Raw genomic sequence first — 10,187 nt, 5'->3', positions numbered from 1 at the left:
GGCTCCCAGTGTTTCCCCATTGAGAAGGATATTTGCTGTGGGCTTTTCATAGACGGCTTAAGATGCTGAGGATTTTTCCCTCTATCCCTATACTCTGAAGAGTTTTGATCAGGAATGGATGCTGTATTTTGTCAAATGCTTTCTCTGCATCTATTGAGAGGATCATATGTTTTTGTGTTTTCTTTTGTTGATATGATCTATCACGTTGATTGCTTTATGAGTGATGAACCAGTCCTGCATCCGGGGGTAAATCCCACTTGGTCATGGTGAAAATCTTAATGTACTGTTGGATCCTATTGGCTAGTATCTTGTTGAGAATTTTTGCGTCTGTGTTCATCAGGGATATTGGTCTAAAATCTCCTTTTTGGTGAGGTCTTTGTCTGGTTATGGAATTAAGGTGATGCTGGCCTCATAGAATGAGTTTGGAAGTATTCCATCTCTTTTTATCTTTCGGGACAGCTTTAGAAGAATAGGTATTATTTCTTCTATAAACGTTTGATAGAATTCCCCTGGGAAGCCATCTGGCCCTGGACTTTGTGTATTGGGAGGTTTTTGATGACTGCTTCAATTTCCTCTCTTGTTATTGGCCTGATCAGGTTTTCTATTTCTAAGTGTACCAGTGTTGGTTGTTTGTGGTTTTCCAGAAATGTGTCCATTTCTTCTAGATTGCCTAATTTATTGGTGTAAAGCTGCTCATAACAAGTTTTAAAAATCATTTGTATTTCTTTGGTATTGGTGGTGATCTCTCCTTTTTCATTCATGATTTTATTAATATGAGTCTTTTCTCTTTTGTTTTTAATAAGGCTGGCTTTTTTAATCTATCTTTTTAATTCTTTCAAAGAACCAACTCCTGTTTTTGTTGATCTGTTCCACAGTTCTTCTGGTCACTATTTCATGGAGTTCTACTTGAACCTTTATTAACTCTCTTCTTCTGCTGGGTGTAGGCTTTTTTTTTTTTTTTTTTTTTTTGCTGTTCTTTCTCCAGCTCTTTTAGGTGCAAGATTAGCTTGTCTATTTTGAGTTTTTTTCCAGTTTTTTTTTAGGGATGCTTGTATTGCGGTGTATTTCCCTCTCAGGACTGCTTTTGCTGTATCTCGAAATTTTGAACTGTTGTATCTTCATTCTCATTAGTTTCCGTGAATCTTTTTAATTCTTCCTTAATTTACTGGTTGACCCTTTCATCTTTTAGCAGGATGGTCTTTAACCTCCACGTGTTTGAATTTCTTCCAAGTTTCTTCTAGTGATTTAGTTCTAGTTTCAAAACATTATGTCTGAAAATATGCAGGGGACAATTCCAATCTTTTGGTATCATTTAAGACCTGATTTGTGACCCAGTATGTGGTCTATTTTGGAGAAAGTTCCGTGTGCACTTGAGAAGAATGTGTATTCAGTTGCGTTGGATGTAAAGTTCTATAAATATCTGTGAAATCTATCTGGTCCAGTGTATCATTTAAAGCTCTTGTTTCTTTGGAGATGTTGTGCTTAGAAGATCTGTCATTTGCAGAAAGCACCATGTTCAAGTGTCACAGTATTAGTGTATTATTATCTAAGTATGTCTTAACTTCGGTTATTAATTGATTGATATACTTGGCAGCTCCCACATTCAGGGCATAAATATTCATGATTGTTAGGTCCTCTTCTTGGATAGATCCTTTAAGTATGATATAGTGTCCCTCTTCATCTCTTACTACGGTCTTTGGGATAAACTTTCATTTAACTGATATGAGGATGGCTATCCCTGCTTTCTTTTGAAGACCATTTGAATGGTAAATGTAGGTGTCCTTAGGTCTAAAATGAGTCTCTTGTAGGCAGAAAATAGATGGGATTTTTATGCAGTCTGAAACCCTGCACCTTTTGATGAGATCATTAAGCCCATTCACGTTCAGACTTACTATTAAAAGATATGAATTTAGTGTCATCATAAAGCTTTTCAGTCCCTGTTTTTGTGGATTGTTTCTTTGGACTTCCTCTTCCTTTACAGAGTCCCCCTTAGTATTTCTTGCAGAGCTGCTTTGGAGGTCACATATTCTTTCAGTTTCTGCCTATCTTAGAAGCTCTTTATCTCTCCTTCTATTCCGAATGAGAGCCTTGCTGGATAGAGTATTCTTGGCTGCATGTTATTCTCATTTAGGACTGTGAATATATCCCTTTCTGGCCTGCCAGGTCTCTGTCCAGAGGTCTGCTGTTAACCTAATACTTCTCCCCATAAAGTTTAGGGATATCTTGTCTCTTACTGCTTTAAGAATTTTCTCTTTATCTTTGGAATTTGCAAGTTTCACTAATTATATGTCGGGGAGTTGAACAGTTTTTATTGATGTTGGGGGGGGGGGATGTCTCTATCTCCTGGATCTGAATGCCTGTTTCCCTCCCCAAGTTAGGGAAGTTCTCAGCTATGATTTGTTCAAATACACTTTCTGGTCCTCTGTCCCTTTTGGCACCCTCTGCAACCTCAATTAAACCTAGATTTTTCCTTCTGAGGCTGTCATTCATTTCCCTTAATCTTTCCTCATGATCTTCTAATTGTTTTTCTCTTTTTTCCTCAGCTTCCTTCCTTGCCATCAACTTGTCTTCTATGTCACTCACTCTTTCTTCTACCTCATTAACCCTCATCATTAGGGCCTCCAGTTTGGATTGCATCTCGTTTATTTTTAATTTCTGCCTGATTAGATCTAAATTCTGCAGTCATGAAGTCTCTTGAATTCTTTATGCTTTTTTTCCAGAGCCACCACTAGCTTTATAATTGTTCTTCTGAATTGGGTTTCTGACATTGAATTGTAATCCAAATTCTGTAGCTCTGTGGCAGAGAGTACTGTTTCTGATTCTTTCTTTTGTGGTGAGTTCTTCCTTCTAGTCATTTTGCTCAGTGCAGAGTGGGTAAAAACAAGTTGTACTGGAAAAAGGAATGAAAAAAAAAAAGAGAAAAAAAAGGGGAAAACAAACAATAAAGAAAAAACAAAAAAACACACAAAACAAAACAAAAACAAAACAAAGCTAAAGAAAACAAAACAAAACAAAACAAAAAACAAGGAGGGCTATCCTCTGATATTATATACTGTAAGTACCTCGACTCCCCCTGGAACTTTCCAGCGCTGTTCAGTCAAGAACTTCCTCTTCCCCGTTCTTCCAGCTGGTCTTCTGGGGGAGGGGCCTGCTGTGCTGATTCTAAGGTGTGTGCACATGGGGGAGCTGCCCCGCCCCCTGCCTGGTGTACAGCTCAGTGGGAGCTGTTTAACCTGTGAGCGCTCTGTTCCCTGGGGGCCCCCCCGCTCTGTCCCAGGCACAAGGTGACACAGGGAGGAGCAACAAGATTGGCGGCGGCCAGCACTCCAGGCCCCGGAGTCAGCTCCCATAGTAAGTACCGCAGCTCCGTGTCCACACTGGCCTGGATGCTCCGGGGACGGAGGGGCACTGATCTGTACAGCTTGGGGCACCCGGCGGTAGGAGCGTCCTCACTGTCCTGTGTCCTCCCAGCCTGCCTGTCCCAAGGGCAGCGCTGGATGCTGGGCTGTGTCCCCAGGTGCCCTGGGCTCTGGGGTCTGTGTTGCTGGAATCGCGTTCCAGGGGCTGCGCTGCTCCCTCCGCGCAGAGCCGCCGCCTGAGCTGCTCCAGGCCCCGCGGGGCGGCTCTCCAGCCCTTTAGGGAGCTCTGCCTGCGGGGTGTGGCGCGCTCCCCCCGGGCGCAGGTCCTCAGTTAGTGCCCGTGAGAGCCCGAGGGCATCCCCGCCCTCCTGGGTCCTGCTCCACCTCCCTGGAGCCCCTTTCCCCCGGGAAGGTCCGTGCAGCTCCTGCTCCTCCGGGACGGGGCTCTCCTGTCCTGGGGACACCCGCCCCGGCCTCAGCCCGGCTCCTCGCGGGGCCCCTCCCCCTTGGAGGCCCTTTGTTTCTTTACTTCTTTTTCCCCGTCTTCCTACCTTGATAGAAGCGCGAACTCTTCTCACTGTAGCATCCCAGCTGGTCTCTCTTTAAATCTCTGGCCGAATTTGTAGATTTTCAGGGTGATTTGAAGGTTATCTAGGTAATTTGGTGGGGACAGGTGACTTGGGGACCCTACTCTTTGCCATCTTGCCCCTCCCCCCAATATCTTGTTTTAATTTGCATTTCTCTAGTGGCTAATGATTCTGGACATTTTTTCATGTACTTATTTGTTATCTGTGTATCTTCAATGAATAGTCTCTTCATGACTTTTGTCCATGTACTTATGATTTTTTTCTTTTTTACTGATAAATTTTGGGAGTTCTTTAATATTCTCTAAAGTCTATTCTTTAAACATCCCTTGTCAGATATGTGGCTTGAAAATATTTTCTTCCAGTCTGTAGGTGTTCATCCCTTTATTGGTGTCTTCCGCAGAGGAAAAGTTTTTAATTTTGTTAAAGTCCAATTTATCATTTTTTCTTCTGTTGATTGCAATTTTCCTGTAAAGTTTGACCACTCTTTGCTGAATACTAGATCATGAATACTTTCTCTTATGTTTTTCCTAAATTTTTTTTAAGTCCATGACATATTTTTAGTTAATTTTTGTAGGAGGTGTGAGACTCAGGTTTAGGATAATTTTCTTTTTCTTTTTTCTTTTTTTTTTTTGGCCTTCAGATAATTGCTCTAGCACCATTTGTTGATAAACTACTTTCAGGCTATTCATTTGCTTCTGCAACTTTGTCATAAATCAGTAGGACCTGTTGGTGTGGGTCTACTTCTAGGTTCTCTATTCTGTTTCATTGATCTCTGTGTCTATCCCTTCATCAATACCACACAACTTCAATTACTATAGTTATGTAAGTCTTGAAATTGGTTGCCGATTCCCCTACCTTATTCTTCTTTTTCTAAATTGTAACTATCCTAGTTCTTTTACCTTTTCATATGCATTTAAGTGATCTTGTTTATATCTATAAAAAGTCTTACAGAGATTATGACAGGAATTGGGTTAATCCTATATATTTTTAGGAAGAGTTAGCATCTTTACTCTTCAAGTTTTCCAATCCATTAACACTATATATTTATTTCTCTGTTTATTCAAATTATCTTTGATTTCTTTTATCAACATTTTTATAATTTCTTTCATACAAGTCCTATACATGTTTTGTTACATTTACACATAGTACTTTTCGTTTTTGGATTGGACGTAAATGGTATTTTATTTTTAGTTTCAAGGTCCATGTATTTAACGCAAGTATGTAGAAATACAATAAATTTCTCTGTTTATTTTGTATCCCGTGACATTGCTGCACTCACTAGTTCTGGAAGTTTTTTTTTTTTTCTTTTCTTCAGATCTTTGGGGTTTTCTACATAGACCACCATCTCCTCTGCAAGTAGGGACACTTTTACTTTTTCTTCTCTGATCTGTGTACCTTCTATTTCCTTTTCTTACCTTGTTGCACTGGCTAAAATTTCAGCACTGTGTTGAATAAGAATGTTAGAGCTGTTCATAGTTTTAGGGAGAAAGCATTCAGTCATTCACTATTAAGGAATATATTAACTGCAGGTTTTTCTGGTGTTCTTGAATCAAGTAGAAGAAGTTTCTCTGTATTCTTATTTTTCTAAGACTTTTGAAAAATCATGAACAAGTATTGAATTATATTAACTTTTTTTTTGCATTAATTGATGCAGTTGGGATTTCTCTTGTTTAGTTTGTGAATACAAACTTGTTTAGTTCTCCTCCCTGCAGCAAGCCTGCTTCTCCCTCTGCTTATGTCTCTGCCTTTCTCTGTCTCTCATGACTAAATAAATAAAATCTTAAAAAAATATTTTTAAAAAATAAAATTAAAAAAAGAAAACACAAAACATCAATATCAGGAAGGAAATGGGGAATACCATCTTCAGTGCAACATCAAAGAGATAATAAGGGAATGTTGTGAATAGCCCTACACACATAAATTTGGCAAATTAGATGAAATGGAAGAATTCTTTGAAAAATACAAACTACCCAACTCACTCAATATAAAATAGATAATTTTCATAGTCCTAAAAGGATTTTAAAAATTGAATTCATAATTCAATTCAACAACTTTCAAATAAAAAATTTTCAGGTCCATATGGTATCACTGAAGAATTCTACCAAACATATAAATAAGATTTACTCCCAATTCTACAGAATCGTTCCAAAAAATAGGAGAGAAGGAACACTTCTGAATTCAAAATTAAATACACAGTTCAAAAAGGGCAGGAGGAGAGTGGCTTGGGTGGACTACTATTATCTTTCATGAGCATTGTGTAAAAATCCTTAACAGTATAGGGCAGCCTGGGTGGCTCAGTGGTTTAGCGTCGCCTTCAGCCCAGGACCTGATCCTGGAGACCTGGGATCGAGTCCCACGTCTGGCTCCCTGCATGAAGCCTGCTTCTCCCTTTGCCTGTGTCTCTGCCTTTCTCTCTCTCTCTTTCTCTCTCTGTGTGTCTCTCATGAATAAATAATAAATAAAATCTTAAAAAAACCCTTAACAGTATATTAGCAAGTCAGAATTCTCTAATATGTAAAAAGAATTATATACAATGACCAAATGGGCCTTACACTGCAGTCAAGGAGTGCATGATTTCAATTCTTTAAAATTTGTAGAATTTTTGGGATCCCTGGGTGGCGCAGCGGTTTGGCGCCTGCCTTTGGCCCAGGGCGCGATCCTGGAGACCCGGGATCGAATCCTATATCAGGCTCCCGATGCATGGAGCCTGCTTCTCCCTCTGCCTGTGTCTCTGCCTCTCTCTCTCTCTGTGACTATCATAAGTAAATAAATAAAAATTTAAAAAAAAATTTGTAGAATTTTTATTTTGTTTTTTAAATGCCACAGAATGTGGACTATTTTTAAAATTTTATTTTTATTTTAAGTTTCAGAGGTAGAATTTAGTGATTCATCAATTGCATATAACACTCAGTACTCATTATATCCAGTGCCTTCCTTAATGCCCATCACTCAATTATCCTTTCCCCCCACCTACCTCCCCTCCAGCAACCCTCAGTTTGTTTCCTAATATTGGGGCCTTTTCGGAGTTGTATATAGCCTAGGACTTTTCATTCAACAAGAGTAAGAAAGGCTACGGCGAGGAGAATTGGAACAATTAATGAGATAATATTGATAAAGAACATGATGTTAGGGAGAGGAGTCGAACCTCTGGGGATAAAGGTTGAAGTTTTACACAATTACCGGGCTCTGTCACCCTAACAAAGCCCTCCTTTCTTGGGCTTATGGGGAGATAAACTGGTTAGATTGAGCTTAATTTCATCTATTAGTTTTAAGACACTTTTGTAAGGTAGGCCTTATTTCTCTTGTCCTTTCGTACTGGGAGAAATTGTTAAATAGATAGAAACCAACCTGGATTACTCCGGTCTGAACTCAGATCATGTAGGACTTTAATCGTTGAACAAACGAACCCTTAATAGCTGCTGCACCATTAGGATGTCCTGATCCAACATTGAGGTCGTAAACCCTATTGTCGATATGAACTCTTGAATAGGATTGTGCTGTTATCCCTAGGGTAACTTGTTCCGTTGATCAAAGACTATTGGATCAATAAATGATATTATATTTTGACTGGTAAGTCTACATTTTAATCACTTGGAAGTTTTTTTATATTCCGAGGTCACCCCAACCTAAATTGTCAACCCATAACAATGGTGAAATGTTATGCCTAGTAGGTATATATTACCCATGAATTTGGGTTAATTCATTAAAGCTCCATAGGGTCTTCTCATCTTATTATGTTATTCCCGCCTCTTCACGGCAAGGTCAATTTCACTGATCGGAAGTAAGAGCCAGTCAAACCCTCGTGTACATTCATACAAGTTCTTATTTAGAGAACAAATGATTATGCTACCTTTGCATGGTCAGGATACCGCGGCTGTTGAACAAATGTCACTGGGCAGGCAGTGTCTCCAATACTGGGGATGCTGGAGGTGATGTTTTTGGTAAACAGGCGGGGTTTATGTTTGCCGAGTTCCTTTTACTTCTTTTAATCTTTCCTTGGGTGCATACCTGTGTTGGGTTAACAATGGAATTGATAAGTATTTTATTTTTGGGTTAGTTTTATCAGGTTGTTAACTATCAGTGGTTTATCTGTTTCTGATATACGCTTATGCAGGGAGAAATAATTCCTGTTACTCATATTAGCATTATTGCTTCTATATTTAAATAGAATAACCCAGTGGCATATTAGGAGTTGATTGAATACGGTTGGAATTAAGTCATATTGTTTGTTGAGCTTGAACGCTTTCTCAATTGATGGCTGCTTTTAGGCCAACTATGGTGATATTAACATGTACTCTCTAAGGAAGGTTGTATCCTTATTGTAAAAAGCTGTACCTCTTTAGATTATATTTTAAATTTACATTAAAATTTTAATTTTTTTAGGTAAATTTAAAGTTGAACTAAAATTCTGTTTATGGGTAACCAGCTATCACCAGGCTCGTTAGGCTTTTCACCGCTACCTATAAATCTTCTCACTATTTTGCTACATAGATGAGTTGATCCTTCTAGATTGTTCATAGGTAGCTCATCTTGTTTCGGGGGACTTAGCTTAAGTTCTCTTTGTTATTTCTGGCTAATTCATTATGCAAAAGGTAAAAGGGGTAATCTTTGCTGTTTTGTACATTTAAAATATCTTTCATCATTCCCTTACAGTACTATCTCTATAGCTCCAATTAGAATTTCTATCTCCTATACTTTTATGGTTTAACTGAATGTTTTATTTTGTAGAGTTACGATATTTTGGCTTAGGGTTAGTTGGGCTAGCTTTTGTTCAAAGTGGTCATGGGGTATGAAATCTTCTGGGTGTAAGCCAGATGCTTTAATTAAGCTACACTTTGGTTAATCCAAGCACACCTTCCGGTATGTTTACCTTGTTATGACTTGTCTCCTCTTGTGTTTTAGTATGGTTAATATGATTATGGGTTTAGTTTTTACTTGAGGAGGGTGACGGGCGGTGTGTGCGTGCTTCATGGCCCTATTCAATTAAGCTCTCTGTTCTTAATTTACTACTAAATCCTCCTTCAGTTTTTAGTTTCATAAAAACTTTCGTGAGATATTCTTGGAATAGAAAACGTAGCCCATTTCTTCCCATCTCATAAGTTACACCTTGACCTAACTTTTTTATGTGAAATGATTGTGCTTACTATTCTTCCTTTTAAGGGTTTGCTGAAGATGGTGGTATATAGACTGCATTAGCAAGAGATGGTGAGGTTTTTCGGGGTTTATCAATTATAGAACAGGCTCCTCTAGAGGGATATAAAGAACCACCAAGTCCTTTGAGTTTTAAGCTGTTGCTAGTAGTTCTCTGGAGAATTATTTTGTTGTAGAATGATTTATGTTTAGGGCTAAGCATAGTGGGGCATCTAATCCCAGTTTGGATCTTAGCTATCGTGTAATCAGAAAATTTTAAAGTCACTTTCGTAGCATATTTTATGGTAACTGTAGCTTTTTACGGCTTAGTTAAGTTTTAACTTTAGTATTGTATTATCTTAAACACGCTTTACCCCGTGGGCCAATTAGTTTGGGTTAATCGTATGACCGCGGTGGCTGGCACGAAATTTACCAACCCTGTTTAGTATAGCTTAGTCGAACTTTCGTTCATGGCTTAATTTTTGTCACTGCTGTGTCCCATGGGGGTGTGGCTTAGCAAGGTGTTGTGAGCTACTTAAAAGTGTGCTTGATACCCGCTCCTTTAAATCGTTAGTGATTTTAAGGGCATTCTCACTGGGGCGTGGAGGCTTGCAAGTGTAAGTTTACTAAGGATTAACAGGAAGGCTAGGACCAAACCTTTGTGTTTATGGAGTCTTATGACTCATCTTGGCATTTTCAGTGCCTTGCTTTACTAATTAAGCTACATTAACAGATGTTTATGGTATTGTATGCTATGTTAGTGAGTGTGTGGGTATGGGTTGTGTATTAAATAGAAGAGATAAAGTTAAGGAAACCCTATCTATAGATAGACTGCGAGATAGGCATATAAAGTCGTTTTGTTGAATTAACTAGGGTTGTGATGTACTTGTATAAAATTTAGATGAGGCTTATGGATGTTGCATAGACTTAGTTCTGTTTTTGGGGTTTGGCGGGACATAAATAAGTATATAGTAAATAACATGAGTTTATGGGGGGTAATGGGGGTTTGGATTAGTTAATTTAATGTCTCGCGTGTGTGCCCGTATGTGTGTATGTGTGTACGTGTATAAAATCTATATGTCCTGAAACCATTGACTGAATAGCACCTTGA

The 10,187-nt window shown here is 38.8% G+C and overlaps 1 pseudogene; it reads right to left on the bottom strand.

The window, feature by feature from the left end:
- Positions 1-8,783: 8,783 nt before the first annotated feature.
- On the bottom strand, positions 8,784-9,620 carry LOC144300722 (18S ribosomal RNA; annotated as a pseudogene).
- Between the last annotated feature and the right edge of the window lie 567 nt (positions 9,621-10,187).

This window comes from Canis aureus, chromosome 28, assembly GCF_053574225.1.
Source record: "Canis aureus isolate CA01 chromosome 28, VMU_Caureus_v.1.0, whole genome shotgun sequence".
Taxonomy (NCBI): domain Eukaryota; kingdom Metazoa; phylum Chordata; class Mammalia; order Carnivora; family Canidae; genus Canis; species Canis aureus.
The sequence above is the reverse complement of the archived record's forward strand: the minus strand, read 5'-3'. Positions and strand labels throughout refer to the sequence as shown.